The sequence below is a fragment of the Lethenteron reissneri genome, chromosome 5 (genome assembly GCF_015708825.2).
Source record: "Lethenteron reissneri isolate LAM-NWPU_2019-01 chromosome 5, ASM1570882v1, whole genome shotgun sequence".
NCBI classification, from domain to species: Eukaryota; Metazoa; Chordata; class Hyperoartia; order Petromyzontiformes; family Petromyzontidae; genus Lethenteron; species Lethenteron reissneri.
In genome coordinates, this window is record NC_083783.1 from 11064142 (window position 1) to 11081667 (window position 17526).

Below are 17526 nucleotides of genomic sequence, written 5' to 3' on the forward strand. Positions count from 1 at the left end.
AACGCTACAGCGCGGTGGTGCATTACTCCAACTCTCGGGTCGACCCCCAACGCCCCGGATTTTTGTGTCATCGCGCATAGCCCCCCCCAATCTATGCATTCGCCTCTATAGTAATGCAACCCTCCGGGGAGTCCAGCGATGGTGTGGGACGTCTCCCCATCCCCCAGGAGGATCTCAACAGCGCCCCTCGCCGCCACCACCGCTTGGAAGTGACGCAGCAAGGCCGTTTGGACCCATGCGCTCAACCTTCAACAATGCAATCTCAACCCTGATGATGGTGATGATGAGGCTTGGGAAGCTGAATGGAGTTCACAAGAAGTGACCTTCCAATAGGTTATGGGCCCACAACCATAAAAACCGCATCTGCTCACAAACCATGGCAGCAGCAAGACGCATTGCATGAATGGAAGACGTGTCCATCAGAGACCAGTCTGTCAAGTGAATTGGCTCGAGATCCATCAGAGACTGGTCTGTCAGTCTTTTACCTAGAGACCCCATCAGACAGCGGTCTGTCTACCTTGAGATCTCATCAGGGACTAGGCCGTCCATTGTGCTGTAACCATTGAACCTGCTGGATGGATAGAGGCCTTTAATAAAAATACCCTCTGTTTAAACTGGCGCGCCAGGAGATCCAATCCAACCGGCGACCTTTGGAATGGAAGTCCTGTGCACTCACCATGGCACCATCGCCCTGGCAGCAGTATATCCTGTGTACACTACGCATTGTATAACATATTTACATGCGAATTGCACACGCACTCACGTATGACTGATATGAATAATAAATGTGCCCCAGGTGGCTCAGGAGTGGCAGAGCAAGCGACTCTACTGAGGCACCTGGTGGCCTCAGCGTGACCGAATATGACGAGCAGACGAACGGAGATGCAGACCCGAGATAATTGTAAAAACATTTTAATGAAAGGATTTGAGACTGCAGTGCGCTGAGGAGGACCAGCAATGGGCACGTTGTGTCTGTAAACTCGTTTGACTGAGTTTGTTGAGTTTGCCGAGCTAGTGACTGATGCGAAGGGCACGCAACTCCTCTCTTTGCAGACCCTTCCTTGGTGCTCGAATGAGCAACGCGGCGGTGTCCACCTCCCATTTACAGCGCAGCGCCAGTGGTGGGAATTCCTTGTTCCTATGTCACGAGGGCGAGCAGCAACAGGACTTCCAGCCGGAGGTGGCCGTGTGGTCCAGCACTGTGAAGGCAACGAGGCTCGGTGGATCACAGCAACGGGCGTTGTTGAAGCTCCCTTAACTGGGCCTCGCGGTGCCATGCCCTGGCTTTCCAGGGCATGGCATCACACGGAGCCAACCGTGGCAATGGGAGGCACTTTCCAGGAGAAGCCAGCACGGCAACATGTAAACTCCACCTGCTCCATCTCTATAGGACTGAGTGTAGCGTGGGTTTTCTCCCACATGTTGGCCGATAACAGTGCAATAGATAGAGCACGGCGGAGCTTGGACAGTTGTTGGCAGCGCCAGGCTCCTCACCGCGCGGTGGCTGCTGCTGCTGCTGCTGCCTCCCCGCTGCTCGTTTGCGGTGCCTCCTGGCGCCTCCGAGTCGTCCTCTCTCTACGAAGGCGCGCGACGAGGCGCAGTGATCATCACTATTGTTATAGCCGTTGTTGACTTTCTGGCAGAGTTGTGCTCATTTCATCCACCCTGGAGGGACGATTGGCTGAGTCTAACCCCCAAGCTGGAACTGAACTCCCAACATTTCTATTGCTAGCCGTTCGCCCTGCGGCTGAGTCACCTGTCAACGAAGACAGCTTACCTCGCGAGGCAACCACGCCTCCATACGTCCATACGAGACAATATTTGAGATCGGAAATGTTTTTTTTAATCACAGAAATTTAACACGCACGCTTTCGCGACCAATATTTGTCCATGATAAAGCTTTTTGTTTGGTTAGATCGCGGAAATGTTCTGCACAACCACCTTCCACCCGACACAGCCAAATAGTAAGGTTTGTCACGAGAACAGAACGTGCCAATGGTTCCTACTTTACTACACCGGTGTATTAGAGAGCAGACCCACAACATTTACAATTAGTCTACTCAATTGAATAGACCACCGTGAGGATGGAACGATGAAATCAGTTAATGTACCTGGGTCAGATGGATTGTGGGATCGCACGCCCCAGAGTGATGGTGGATTCATCATGGCTCAGGATGATGATGGTGATGGCATGGAGGAGGCCTTCATCTAGCAGTGAATAGACAATGGCTGACATAGACACAAACAAGTATGTCGGTGTTTCACATTTGAAGAATAAAGTGACACATGTGTGACTCGCGCAGAACCGGTGCCTACTAACAATCGCCAAAGCTCCCTGTGGCGCTATGTTGGGATGTCTCGATCAACTCCATTACATGAGCGATTATAGACGTGGAAGGACACCGGAGTGCCATGGGAAACGCCGTGCGCGCGAGGAGGCAACACTCGCACGCGCATGGCTGGAACAGACGAGTCCACACTTGCTGCACTGCCAGGGCCATGGCAACATCAAGGCCTGCGTTAAGGGAGTTTTCGCGACCATTTGTGTGATCCACCAAGCCCGCTGCTGCTGCTGCATCCACAGTGCCGGATTACAGCCACGTGCAGAGTCACAGGCATATTGTGTCGTGTGCAATCTTACACGGCGTAAATATATATTTAATTTTATATATATACGTATTTATGTTGAACTTATTTCGCACCACACGTAGCCAACCGAGGTAATCGGAGGTGCATGCCGTATATATTTCACAGCGCATGGATTAATGTGCTCGATGACATTGCATGTTATATTGCGTGGCATAGTGCCTGAGCTGGTTAAATTCAATAATGCATGAATAAATGACGGCGTGATATTCTGTGTTCACTCCACTGTGCATTATAAGGACCATCACAATTGTACCCTATTGATCTGCGCTGCAATCCGATTACTTAAGTCACGCATCGTCCTGCCAATAATTATCTGATCGACTGCTCAACCAGGCGGACAACGCGAAAATATTCAGTGTAAAAAAAACATCAGCTCCGTGTGCCGCTGGACTGGAAGTAACAGGCGCAACTTTGCGACATCATCAGCCGCTGAAAAACAATCGACGAGGACGTGGGGGGCAGCCAGGGGGGGGGGGTGCCTTGGCTCCCCCCTTCTGGTGGCCAAAGCTACGAGTTGGGCCCTCCATTGATAACCACCGTGAATTTGTATTGTTAACCACAATGCAAAAAGAACAAAACCCGTATTTAGATTCAACCTTTTGTATGAAAATGCTTTCAATTACGTCCCACGTTGTAGTTTATTTCTAGCAGCAACGTTTGGTGATCTCGTGCGAGACAAGTCGATTGGGGGGGTGGGACACTTGGCCGATTGCCGCACCCCCTGAGCTGACGATGTCGTCGTTACTACGCCACCGCTGTTTCACGAGAAGGTCATTTGGCAAGTGCAGAACTCCCCATGACATTGACGCTTCCACGCTGGCTGAGTCGTGCTGCAAGAGGCGGGCGTCACCTACACGTTCGCCCACCACGCGTGACCCCACTGCAATGTGGCGCGTCACTCACTGACATTGCTGGGCGGATCGAGTGGTGGTGGTGGTGGTGGGGCCGGCGGGAAGCTGTGGGGGGGGGATTTACTAAACTTCCCCCCATTGTTGTCAACCGCCGCTCCGGGTGATCGAATCGAATCTGAACCTTCGCGACATTGGACGGCAAGTCCAGCCAGCATGCTCGTAACCCATCCCACCAGGGCAACGGTATGATCGTAAATCTGAAGATGGATTTAATAAACTTGTAGTTACTTGATTCTTAAGAGCATTCATGGGGTAATTTTGGCACTCCCCCCCTCCCCCCCATCTCAATTTTTATTCTCCTGCAGGGGTATCAGAGCTTAGGAAAACACCAGGAGGTTGTAGAGTTTATTTAAACGTGCGGTTTAGACAAGGTATCCATTGCACTCTAATCCGTAATGTGTTTGTGCTGGTGTCAACCTACCTTTCATATCCTCGTGTGTTCTGTACCTGAATCGTTTTTTCATTGAATACTTTTGGAAATAAATAAACGTGCAGTTACTACGCCCACTGGAGTGGACTCGCCCGTAGGTCACGACACGCCAGCGCACGGAGCAGCAAACATGACAACGGGCAGCAGCAGCTGCCGCTTGCGACGTGGAATTCCCACCGCTCGCTAAGAGCCACCGATGTAGATTGGCATTGCCGGCCCCCACACACCCCCACCCCCGCGCGCTATAATGCTCAGTTTAAACAAGGAGAAATTTTGGTACTTGCAGGGCTGCACCTTTATCGGTATTGTCGGATTATGTTGATTTTTTTGTTGTTGCACCGTATGTAGCCAACCGTGCCAATTGGAGGTGCATGGGAAGGACAAAAAAACTAAACACAAAAAGGCGTTCTAAAGAAATGAGTCTTCCATCTTGTTAAAGCACGTGGCGACATCACGCTGGGCAGCCCTCACGCTCTCTGCTGGTGCGGCACCTCCACGCGCTCCACACGCAGTGGCGGGTCCACGAGACGGGTGCTGTGGGAGAGGAGTAGGGGGGTGTCTGGAAATGTTTAACTTTTTAAAGAAGGCTGTCTACATTCATGAACAAAACATTAAAAAAAACATTTCTCTGGTCAATAATTAACAAAATTTCACTTATGGAGACCTTCATAGGGGGTGGAGGGGGGGTCATTGTCCTCACCTCCACCCTCCCCCTGGATCTGCCACTCCCCCCCGCGGCGCGTGGCCTTTTTCTCAAAGTCTCTGCCACTCGCCACTCATCCGCGGGCCGTCCCACGAGCAGCAGGGCACGGGGATGGGCAGGATGCGGGGCAGGCTGCTGTGGACGCAGCATGGCGGCTCAGAGACCCAGGGATTCACACCCCCCCCACCCCCTCCCAGAGATGAGCCTCCTCCCTCCACCCCAAACATCCTGCCGACTCGCGTTGCGTGTCGGGACACATTCGCTGTGTCTGTGCGTCTCGGCGTGTATGGTGGCACAGTAGGAGGGGCAGAGCTGGTGCATCTGCCAGTCATCTCAGGCAGTCAACCCATAGCACCACCTGGGTCTGTCCCGTGACCTCTTGTCAGCCGTGGTCTCAAAGTGCACCTGGCCTGGCACAGGCGCTGTGGTGACGTCACCGTCACTGAGTGGCGAATGGCGAGTATGGGTATGTGTGTATGTGGTGCTGGCCACCTACCCCCTCGTTTACCCTGCCGCCCTGTCTCGGTGCTCGCTGACAGCTATCGCCCCAAACGTCTGTTAAGACCATAACGGGGTTATTTGTCTTTGATGGGGGAGCGGTGGCGCAGTGGTTGATATGTGTGCGCAATTTTGAGCGATGTAATAGGATCTTTGTGTACTTTAGGTCTGTGTCCATACGTATCTGATGGGTTCGTGTGTGTGATGGTGGAGCGGTGGTGCAGTGGTTAGCGTACTTGTACGATTCTGTGTGTAATGTTGTGCTTGTATTCGTGTATTTGTGTTCAGTTTGTCCTTCCCCCGCACCTCCGATTAGCACGGTTGGCTACGTACGGTGCAAAAGAAGGTCAACATGCGTACATTTAAGGTGGACGTGTGTGTGTGTTTATACGTGTGTCTATCTGCATACAACACAAACACATCATTGGGGGGAGCGGTGGCGCGGCGGTTAGCGCACTGTGCCTTGTGAACCCGGCGAATCTGCGCAGGACGTCATTTGTGCCCCGCTCACGGCCAACATGGGGACCAGGTCTGACCTCACATTTGTAGCCGGTGCTGGCCACGTGCAATGCTTCTGGTGTGTTTCTCGGATTGAATCGGTGATCAATATCAGCACTTATCACAACAACTTGCGTGAGACTACAGCTGGAAACCGCGGTTTCCGCTCGCACCTACACTCTTCATGACAGTCGCGTAAGGCGCGGGGGGGGGGGCAGAGGGGGCCCTGACCCCCCCCCCCCCCGCCGCCTCCTCCCCTCCCTGGTAGCCAAGCTACGAGTTGGTGCCCCCTCCTTCAAAGCCACCGTGAGATTTGTTTTGGACCAGTGTCAAAAGGACAACAACCACAAGCACAACACCGCTTATGTAATGGTGCGATTCGGTAAGAGGAGCCGCGAGATATGGTAGCCTAAGGTGCGACACAAAGTTAATATTGGGGGGGGGGGGGCACTTGACTGATTGCCGCACCCCCTGAGCGAACGATGTCGTCGTTACGAAGCCACCGCTGTTGCGGCAAGTGCAGAACTCCCCGTGGCTCTGGAGGGCGCTCGGCTTGACGCTGGCACGCTGGCTGAGTCGTGCTGCAGGAGGCGCGCGTCACACACTCGTGACCCCACCACGCGTGACCCCACCACGCGTGACCCCACCACGCGTGACCCCACCACACGTGACCCCACCACTCGTGACCCCACCGCGCGTGACCCCACCACGCGTGACCCCACCACGCGTGACCCCACCACGCGTGACCCCACTGCGCGTTACCCCACCACGCGTGACCCCACCACGCGTGACCCCACCGCACATGACCCCACCGCACGTGACCCCACCACGCGTGACCCCACCACGCGTGACCCCACCACGCGTGACCCACCACGCGTACCCCCACGTGACCCCACCACGCGTGACCCCACCGCACATGACCCCACCGCACGTGACCCCACCGCGCGTGACCCCACCACACGTGACCCCTCCACGCGTGACCCCACCACGCGTGACCCCACCACGCGTTACCCCACTACAATATGGCGCGTCACTCACTGAGATTGCTGGCGGATCGAGGTGGTGGTGGTGAGGCTGGCGGGGAGCTGTGGGGGGGGGGGGGTAATCAACTTGCCCAATTGTGGTCAACCGCCGCTCCGGGAGATCGAATCTGAAGCTTCGCGACCTCTGGACGGCAAGTCCAGCCAGCGTGCTCGTAACCCATCCCACTCAGCGTCATTAACTCAACGCATTCGTCAATGACGCTGACGTTTCGGGCAACGACCCCTGCAGGACCTTCATTAGTGGGGCCCGGGGCGAATCCCATTGGAAGTATTACATCTGACGATACTGTTACGTCGAAGCGCGTGCCCCCCACCCTCCCCTAAAGCACGGGGCCCGGGGCAGTCGCCCAGATTCGGCGTGTACACTAGGGGTGGCTCTCGTTCCATTGGGGCCATCACAAATCCACGCGCTTCACTCGCAACGTCGCCTCACTGTGACTCCGAGTCAGCTTCTCATCAGAAGGCATCGGCGAGCGGGGGGGGGCTGCAAACTCTCGCTCCGCTAGGGGGCTCCACGTAGCGGCCCCAGCGAGGAGCCAGCGGCGACGTCACGGAGGACCGGAGAGCGGCGAGGGAGGAGGGCCGGGTGAGTGGTGGTGGTAGGGGAGGGGGTGGGGAGTCGTGCCGTTCTTTTGAAACAAAAGTAGGCTGTTCTTTTTGCAAGCTTGGAGGCATATATATACACGAAGAGCAAGCGAGTGCGCTGCGTTTTCGCTCAACACGGATCGAGTTGAGGGCTTTGCGTGGCTTTGTGCTGGCGCCGTGGGAGAGCGAAGAAGAAGAAGAATCCCGTCGTCGTGGTGCCCCCCTCGCCGTGCCGGTGAGTGAAGCCGCTGGCCGCGCGCTCCCTCCACTCCGAGTGGGGTCTGTGCGGCTCCCCGCGCGCGGGTCCCGTTGGGCTGTCGGGTCGAGCCCAGAGCCGGGCTGGCGGTCGGACGGAGGGTTTCAGAGAAAGGAGACGAGTGGGGAAGACAGGGAGCGAGAGACAAAGAGGAGTTTGATAGACAGCTGCGGATAGACAAGAGGGAGGAGAGACGGGGGGGGGGAGTCGAGAGACGAGGGGACGAAGCGCGCGGTTACAAAGAGGCGCGCAGAGACGAGATAGTTGCAGAGAGCTCGACACGCGGGGGGGGGGGGGGGGTTGGCACTCGCCAGAGAGCTGTGCAAAGGGACGGGAGGTTGGTGCTGGACGGGCGGGGGGGGGTCCCCATCCTCGCCGCGCCCGTCTGCGAGACGCCTCGGGGCTGCTCCTCGCGAGTGCAGCGCGGTCGTCTCGTGCCTGACCCCCGCACGCGGCTCCCCGTCTCGCCCCTTCGACGCCGTCTCGTCTCTCCCCATGCGAGCCCAACGTGGTCTCACACACAGCCTCGTGTCTCCTCTGTAGATTCGACACACAGCCTCGTGTCTCCTCTGTAGACTCCACACGCAAATGTTCAGAGTGCGTGCTGTGTCTGTGTGGTCATTGTCTCGCGCACACGGCAGCACCGCGCTCGCACACTGCGTGCGCGGTGCTGTGTAAGAAACAAAGACACTGGGCTGCTGTGTCATCGTCCATTGAATAGGGCGATCCAGTTCGAGACACCCCAATAGAAAGATTTCCCCGTGTAGACTTAACAGACTGTTGGGGCAAGTGCTGTTAGCGAGCAGTACCTATGAAGGCCGGCACGGCACACGAGGGGGTGGGTGGCCAGCACCACGCCCGGCCGCCTTCGTCTCCCCAGTGGCGATGTTTACACACCGCACCGGGTACTCATTTGAGGCTGAGTCGACCTAGGGGAGGCCCAGGACTGGTTCAGAGAATCGTCACCGGTGTTGGCCGTGAGCGGGAATCGAACTCGAGTACGCCAGGTTCGTAGCGCAGCGCCCTCCCCGCTACACTCCCGCGATACAACAATACTCACCACCACGGCACCACCACCACCACGGCACCACCACCATCATCATCACCAATCACAGGCGTGATCGATCCAGCGCCGGACGAAGGGTTCCCACGAAGCTTCCCCGGCCCTCGCTGATCCCTGCGGCGGCGGCGGTGGTTTTGGTGCGTCCTCGCGAGTGCCCGTGGGCACACGCACACACACACAGACACACACACACACACACACACAGACACACACAAACAAACACACACGCACAGACACACACACAGACACACACACACACGCAAACACAGACACACACACACACGCACACACAAACAAACACACACGCACAGACACACACACAGACACACACGCACACACACACGCAAACACAGACACACAGACACACACGCACACACACGGACACAAACACACGCGGGCTGCTTCCATCGCTCCCTCTCCTGCCTCCCACAGGCATCATCCTCCGTCGCCTCTCACGCATCTTCATCGTCGCCGTGCGCATCGTGTGTGTGGAACATTCACCGTCGCGCTCATTCCCGTGGCGTGTCAACCCCCCGTGTTCTTGTTTAGGGACATTTCAGTGTTCAGCTCCATACGGCGGACAGCGGCTTCACTGGGAATGTTTCTGTCTATTTGTGTTGTGTTTCTCCCTTGTGATGGGACTTTGTAGGATGAGCGTTGAGATTCGTAAGGGGCACGGGGTGACCGATAGGGTATTCGTCTGTAATAAGGTGGGCACTGATAAGGGGTTGACAGGTTTGCATTCCAGCTTGTCCCATGCCCACAGTATGTTTTTGTACCTTCGTTAGTTCACTGTAACGGCACTTTGGTTAAAGCGCTTCATGAATGTAATTAAGATTATGATTATAGAGGTAGAGCGTCGCCTTCTGCCCTGTCTCCCACCCATCTCAAATCCACTCGCTACATTTTGATACACCTCTGCTGATTTCACGCGTTTGTCCAACATTAGCACTGTGTGTTGGGACAAAGTGTTGGCAAGAGAGAGGGAGACAGAGAGGGGCGTTTAGACACGAGTGGGGCTACTGTGAATGGATCATTCCCGTGCGTTCCGATCGGCTCCGACGGTGTGGTACACGGCGAGAGTGAAGTTACGTGGACATGAAGCGTAACACATTCGCAAAGAACTAAAAGGAAAAGTTTATAATCGGCGACCTTGGAGTGATGGCCAGCAGAGTGAGGTATTTTACAGACCGTCCCCGACCTACAAACGTGTTCCATTCGTGAGACCCATTTCGTAAGTCGGAAAACAATAACGTAGCTATTTTAAATGTCCATACGGTCATTGTTATAACATGTGTTACTGTTCAACAACAACAAAAATCAAGCATTGTTAACTCACAAATTAAGAACAAATATTAATCATCTACATATAACACTGTAAAAAATTCTGCGGTTCAGTTCGCGAGTGCGAGTTTACGCACGCAAGGCAGAGGGCTAAAACAATAAATATCTTATGGAAGCTCGTTCGTAAGTCGGGATACCGTGAGCGTTCGTAAGTCGGGGTTTATGAATTGGGCACGACTTTGATACTACACTTTGCACCGCGGGCCACAACGAGAGAGAGATATTTCAGATGTTTCCCAACGAGCAGCTCCTACATGGGCACACAGAGACTACTCGGAACTACCTATCCCTCCATGTACGTCCCTTTTAAGGCGACATGCCGCGTTATGGACGAAATGTTGTTCGAGTTCGTTGTCGTCGTTGCTGCTGTTCGTGCTTTGTGCACGACTGCCAGACGCATCAGCAACTGCTGTGCTACATAGAGACACACTTGGAAGATGCGTGATTTTTTTTGTTCCTTTGGTTACACCGTGTAGGCTAGTTAATTACATTATCAGGAGCTATCTTCTGTCCACTGCTGGATGAAAGTTTCCCTGCCGCACTCCTCGTGCGACGGAGCTGATGAGTCTCATCTTGTCACACCCCCCCCCCCCGCTGTGTTATAGCCGTGTTCGTGCACTATTCGAGTTGACGTAGCAAGCGCTGTCATGTTCGCGACGACATATTCAACAATCTGCTTCCGCGGTGCTGGTATTGTGCACTGTACACCGGTAATTTATTTTTCATTAGAGCCATTTGTGGTCATTGCAAAAATAAAACAAATTTCCTGTACTCGTGATTATCCTCGTGTTCAACCAGGAAATCCTCACCGAGTCTCAAGGCTCATTTTCAGGAAGGTCCTGCTCAGGTTTTTGCAGTGGGCTGTGATGTAGCTACGTTTGTGTAATTCCCAATGTAATAATTTGCAGGTACATTTTCAGCATTGGGATGTTTGAACTCTGCAGACAAACTCTTGGGGCACATGCGTGGTATGCGAGCGCCTATGAAGGGCGGCTCGATACACGCCTTTGTCTCCCCCGTGCTTATGTTTACACACCAGCTTCTCACTTAAGGCTGAGTCGACCTAGGGGGGGTCCATGAATGGCTCAGATATTCCTAACTCGTGACCGAGGTCGGAAATCTAATGGGTTCTCACACACGCGCGCTCATGGGAGCAGACTCACACACACACACATCACTCGCCCCAAACTGCGCATGCAAAATAAAGTCGTGATCAGAATATTGCTACAGTTTTGCTACTTTAGGAGATACATGACTACTTTCTGCTGTGGCCCGTGGCCTACATGTGTGGGTGCAATGGTTCACTGCATGCCAAACAATTGACAAACCATTGGCAAACCATTGCCCATGCCAGCATTCTTTGTGAATGCGAATATTGTTTTCATCCCCCTGGGGCATTTCGTGTGTGGCTCTCAATGTTGCTGATAATACCGTTCATTACTTGTGCTGAAGTGGCAGCTATGTGTTTTTGTTCAATATTGATTTGCCCAGGAAGGGCTTGCTGAAGTCTCAAGAAAAGTTTCCAGGAAAGTCCTGCGCAGTTTCACGTTGCGGTTGACGTTGCTGTGCACTTTCCCGATCGGTGTGATCGGCAGGTAATTTTGACAAATGGCCTATGCTTTTTTAGAATTATTTCCAGGGATCTTTAACATCTGCCCGTGAAGCAGAGAGTGTGTAATATTTAATGTTTAGTACACTCCTCAGTATTAACCAGGGCGGCCGTCTGTTTGAACCGCAAACCGCTGCCCCAGTAACGTCCTTCGCGAGCCTCCTCCTCCACAGAGGACGATCTCGACATCGCTTGTACCGGTCATCGGCAAGTCCAATCAGCTCCACATCCTCCGTTACGGCGCCACTCCATCTAGCCAAGCAATCAGAAGCTGCTTAGGTACTCGGTAGCTGAGCAGTTCAATGAGGTGGCTCACCATCGCGTGGACATTTATAGCAGCCAAATGATCTAAACGCGTCACGTTGATTCGAATTGTGGAGGGGAAACCCGGAGGACCCGGAGAAAAAGTCCTCGCGACCACGGGCAAATATACAGCAGGCGTCAGGGTCGGGATCAAACCCACGATCCCCTGTACACCAGGCGAGGTAGTCAACGTCTCACCACCGTCTGAGATGCGATGTAAGTTGCTCTGAGGACACCACAGCACGTGCCATGCCCCGGCCTTCATAGGTACCCCCCAACAGGACTTGTCCCGATAGTCTGTTTAGAGGCTACCTGGGGTATCGTTGTCCGTGTTACCCGTCGGTGCTGAGCCTCACCTTGCCTTGGGCTCCGGCGTGAGGGAGTGGACCAGGACCGGATTGTGTTGTCGCAGACTCCACATGTGCAGCTTGTCATCGGAACACGCGCTAACCAGCACTCCCTGAGACACACAACACAGATCCCCCGTATACCCTCAAGAGACTGTTGGGGCAAGTGCTGTTAGCGAGCAGCATCTTGAAGACCGGCACACGAAGGGGTGGGTCGCCAGCACCATGCCCGGCCGCCTTTATCTTCTTAGTGCTGATGTTTACACACTGCACCATGCTCCCAATTGTAAGGCTGAGGCGACCTTGGGGAATCCCACGCACTGGTTGAAGTGCTGTTTGTTCGTGAGCGGGCTTTGAACGCGGTTTCATAGCTCGGTTCGTCAGAGGCTACGCCAACGCTCGCCACACACGCACACAGCCGTGCACTTTTACATCATCTCGGTTGAAAACCCGTTTCTTTAGAACTGCTTTTTATGCTTATTTTCCTTCCTCCGCACCTACGATTAGCACGATGGGCTACGTACAGTGCGAAAGAAGCCCAACATACACAACAACAGCAACAGCCACCAAATGAATATATATTTATTAATGTTTAGCAACTTGCTTAACTTTTCTCTACCCTGCACTTGTATCGTCGTGCGCGTTGTTTGTTGATGTAACTCGCTGACCCCCCCCCCCCCCCCCCGTGTGCCCCGTACTGGACATCCATGAGAAAGAGCTTCATGGCTCATCGGATTCCTCCGCCAGGATAACTGCTGAAGATTCTGAGTGTGAAATTGGCGGTGACGTCACCGCGGCGCCCGTGCCAGTCGAGGTGTACGTTGAGACCACGTGAAGCGTCGAAGGCTCGCGTTGACTGAAGGTCGCACAGTCTCACAAACAAAGACAAAGTCCCTGTGTGTGCACCGAACTCGCCATGAGCAGTGGGGCACCGTTGCAGGGAGTGTGAAAGCTCCCGCACCTGGCCGACGTGCTCATGACTGGCTCCTGTTTGGCGGAGAGGCCGCGCTTAGAATCGGTTGAGCAGCATCATCTTTTCATCGGGTCGTCTCGGCCACGATCATTCCCTCCCTTCTCTTTGCTTGCGAAACGTGGACCCCCCCCCCCCCCCCAATGGAACATCTGCGCCGGTTATAAACATTTAGACTGTCATGCCTACTGTCCATCCAAGGTTTAACCAGGCTGGATTGTGTGAGGAGCTCACAAATCCTTGAAGGATCGAGACACAGTCCCATCGGTGAGCTCCTCCGGCAGGCAAGTCTGCGTTGGCTGTGCCATGTAGCCCGCATGCCCAGCCACCGCATGCCCAAACAGCTTTTGTTCGGCCAGATAGAGGGGACTAAACGGGCACTGCACAGGCTAGAGAAGAGATGGAATGATGTGGTACAAGAGGATATGGTGCTGAATGGACTTGCCAATAACGTACCAGCGGTGTCAAGATTGGCCTCTGTGGAGGAGGCTCGTGAAGGAGGCTGCTACTGGGCAGTTATAGGCAGTCGCCCTCCAGCAATAATGGAGGGCAGAAGAACGACGCTCACAACAACGAGCGGAGCGCCGGGCGGCTAAAACACAGAAAGTTGGTACAGGGGGTGCATCGGCCACTCATCTCAGTCAGTCGACCCGTGGCACCTGCTGGGTCTGTCCCGTGACCTTCTGCCAGCGAGCGTTCGAAGCTTCACGTGGCCTTAATGTGCTCATAGCCTGCCAAAAACATCGTGATGATGTCACCGCCACTTAGTGGTGAATGGCGGTTGTTGTTGTACCTACAAACCTGTACAATACCCAGCACTTGGCTGGGAACTTTATATCAGAAACTTTCCACTCTGTCAACTCTCCATGAGTAACGGGGCACCCTTGGAGAGAGTGAAAGAGTTCCCATGCCTGGCCGGCGTGCTCATGACTGGCTTCAGTTTCGCGGCAGAGGCCTCGCTGAGAATCAGTTGAGCAGCATTATCTTTTCATCGGTTGCGTAATGCTGTGTGGAAGCTATCTGGCCAATCACTCCACACCATGCTCTCCCGGTGTTCTCAGCCACTGTTGTAGCCTCCTCTCTGCTTGTGAAACGTGAACCCCTCCTACAGAACATCTGCGCCGGTTTGAAACATTCAGGCTGACCTGCGTACGATCCATCCTGGGTTTTAACCAGACTGGATTTTGTGAGGAGCTCGCAGATACTTGAAAGATCTGGACAGGGTCCCATTGGTGACTTCCCCCGGCAGGCAAGGGCTGCATTGTTTGGGTCGTGTAGTCCACATGCCCAAACAGCTTTTGTTCAGCCAGATTGACGGAGCTAAACGGGCGTGGCACGGGCTGGAGCAAAGGTGGGTTTGATGTGGTAAGAGAGAATGTGGAGCCGATTGGACTTGCCGATGAAAAACTACCAGCGGTGTCACAGTCTGTGGATGAGGCTTGTTAAAAGAGGAGAACTCGTTGCTTTACCGTCAGTGAATGGAATACGGGGGGGGGGGGGAGGATGTACAGTTAGAACTCCTGTTATCCGTGATGATGTGTGGGAGGGGGGTGGGGATATCGTTGATCCTATTGCGAGGTAGTGCACGCATGTACTGCACTTATCCGTGAGAGAGAAAGAAAAAAACTCAACAACTGTGGATCAGATGAAGACGAGAAGGGGCGAGAATGATGACAGCTGTACGGGGACTCACGCCACGAGCGCGGGGTGCGGAGCAGCATCGCACTAACGACGCAAACAGAATTAGACAAGATTTACACAAGATTTACACAAGATTTACACAAGATTTACACAAGAGCAGTGCATGCTATGTTGTCGATTCAGCAGGCAGCAGCAGTGGAGAAATCCACAAATTTAAATGCAACGTGATTATATTTACGCGATCTAATCCAAAATAACTTCTTTTATCAATAACATTGGTCGTGAAAGACGACGTTTTAAATAATTATAAATGTTTGATAATGTAACATGTACTGGCAACAAAACTGACACCTTTTTGCAAGGAATCATGCTTACATTAACCACAATACTTGCAGTCAAATGCAAACAAAAAACAATACTCTGATAATGTATGCATTGTCCTTGAAACTGATTGGTCCACACCAGAGACAGCTTTCTTTAGAGCCTAGTCTCATATGGTGTTCGACCAGATGACGCCAAAAGGCCTGTGGCCGGCCTGAAGAGTGTGCAGGGCTCCCGTCATAGAATGTGTGATCTCGGGGGGGGGGGGGGTGTGTTACCTCGTCTTTTCGAAACAAGGGCGACCTGTGACCCGTTTCACCTGAATGGCGCTTTCACCAGCGCAGAGCGGTCCAGCTTTGGCGTGCATTTACGCCGCTGCACACTGGACAACTACTTCCGTATCCCGAATCGAACCGTCCATAAACTACCATCTGTTTACATTCTCGCAAACAAATATGTATGCAGCCAGACTTGCATTAGTAGGAGCACGTGGCCGTTTGCCAATGCACCGCCGCAGGCCGCGTTGGCTGAGCGCTGACACGGCACACACAGAGAGAGAGAGAGAGCTGGGAGCCCTCGCCTCTCGCTTGTTGACGAGGCTCGCGGCTCGTTGGTTTCCACCCCGGCGGCCGCCCCGGTCCAACACCAGCGGGGTCGCACACGCCGCCCCCGCTTCGCAACGGGACGTTACATGTGCGCTCGTTGGGTGCAGACGAAGGCGGCCCGGGGGCATTGCCCTTGCTCTGGCCCACACCGCGTGCCGGCCCAGCCTGAGCAACCCGAGCACGAGGTTAGGCCCCCCCCCGCCGCCAAGCAGCTCAAGGGGCGTTTCTGGGCTCATAGAAAATTAAAGGGTCCCTCGATTATCAGCTCGAGGTTCAAACCTTGACAAACCCGACGGGCCAATTGGCAGAACAAGGGCAGCGGCAATGGGAGGATATCCGCCAATACAAACAGATCAACGGGGCAGGTCACATGCCACGTGGAGCAAGAAAAAGATCAATACGCCGTGAGAAAAATTAAAGTTAAAAACCTCCCCACACCCCCAGGGGATAGCGACGAGCCAATTCAACAATGCACGGTCCGACGCCCTCCGATCGCGTCTGAAACTCCCGTTTCTTGTCTCGCTACGGTGCCTAGGAGATGTTAACTACCTCGCCTGGTGTGCAGGAGGTCGTGGATTCGATTCCGACCCTGACGCCTGCTGCTGTGTATGTGGAGTTTGCGTGTCTCTCTCTCATCACCATCACGGTGGCTAGGAGATGTTAACTACTTCGCCTGGTGTGCAGGAGGTCGTGGATTCGATTCCGACCCTGACGCCTGCTGCTGCTGTATATTTGGAGTCTCTCTCTCCGGGTCTTCCGGTCCCCCCACTCCCCCTCACATTTATAATCGACATCCGTTTAGAGCAGGGGTCGGGAACCTTTTTGACTGGGAGAGCCATAAAAGCCAAATATTTCTAAATATATTGCATTGAGAGCCATATTAGAGTATTTGACTGCTATACATTTCTACGTGATGGTAAGCCACTTCGTGAAGCGATCATTTGTGGCCAGGTCGCTTCTGACAAAGAACTGTATGGCTCAGTGAGTCTTCTTACTTGATAAAATAAAATTAAAATGTTAGTTTAGTTTTAATTGACCTCCACAGTTCATCTCTGTCCTCCCTCTCGGGATTCGATTGACAGTGTGGGTAGACTCCCTCCCTCCCCCCACCCCAAATGATATCTGCTTCGGGCCCCCAATGTGCCAGCACCTCCACTGTGAATCATCATCAGCCATGGTCAATCCACTGCTGGATGAGCGCCACCTCCTCTCACAACCCTGACGATGCGACGGCGCAATTCGGCGCCCGCAAGGGGAGCGACGTCGTCACGACCGACTGGTGGGACGCCCCGGTCCACCACCACGCGCTCCACTCCTCGGGCCGCCGCTGCCACGTCTTGTGTTCTTGGCCGGTCCGCCGTCGTGATCCCCGTCTGGAAAGCAAACAAACCCTTGCCCGCCCGTATCCGAGTGCCGTCGTGGTGATCGAGTGCGCGCACCAGGCCCGGGTTGGGATTGCATTGGCTCGGCCACACGGTGTGTTTACATGCCCGCGGCAATGAGGGTCACTTTCACAGGCAGCCCTGCGGTCAATTGCTCCCTGCCGACTTTGCAAGTGTAGTGTTGTAAAGGGCGGACTTCTAATTTTCTTTATGGCACACACTGTTTATTATCTTAATACACCCTTTACCCTGAGGAGGTACAGCCTCCGGACCTTGCAGCCTGTCTAATCTCCCTGCTATCCCAGCGTATTCTGGCTGGACCTAGGGGATCTCTCCCCGACCACTGGTTACACTGAGCCCTAGCCCTG

At 54.1% G+C, this 17526-nt stretch overlaps 1 protein-coding gene across 3 annotated transcripts in view; it reads left to right on the forward strand.

The window, feature by feature from the left end:
• The first annotated feature begins 7344 nt into the window (after positions 1 to 7344).
• LOC133352631 (type 2 lactosamine alpha-2,3-sialyltransferase-like) overlaps positions 7345 to 17526 on the forward strand; it is a 61534-nt gene continuing 51352 nt past the window's right edge. The window contains exon 1 of one of the 3 annotated variants that reach the window (XM_061568393.1): positions 7345 to 7552. The gene's annotated coding sequence lies outside the window, so the exon portion shown is untranslated. The remainder of the gene's footprint in view (positions 7553 to 17526) is intronic. The other 2 variants (XM_061568408.1, XM_061568402.1) reach the window with 2 other exon arrangements.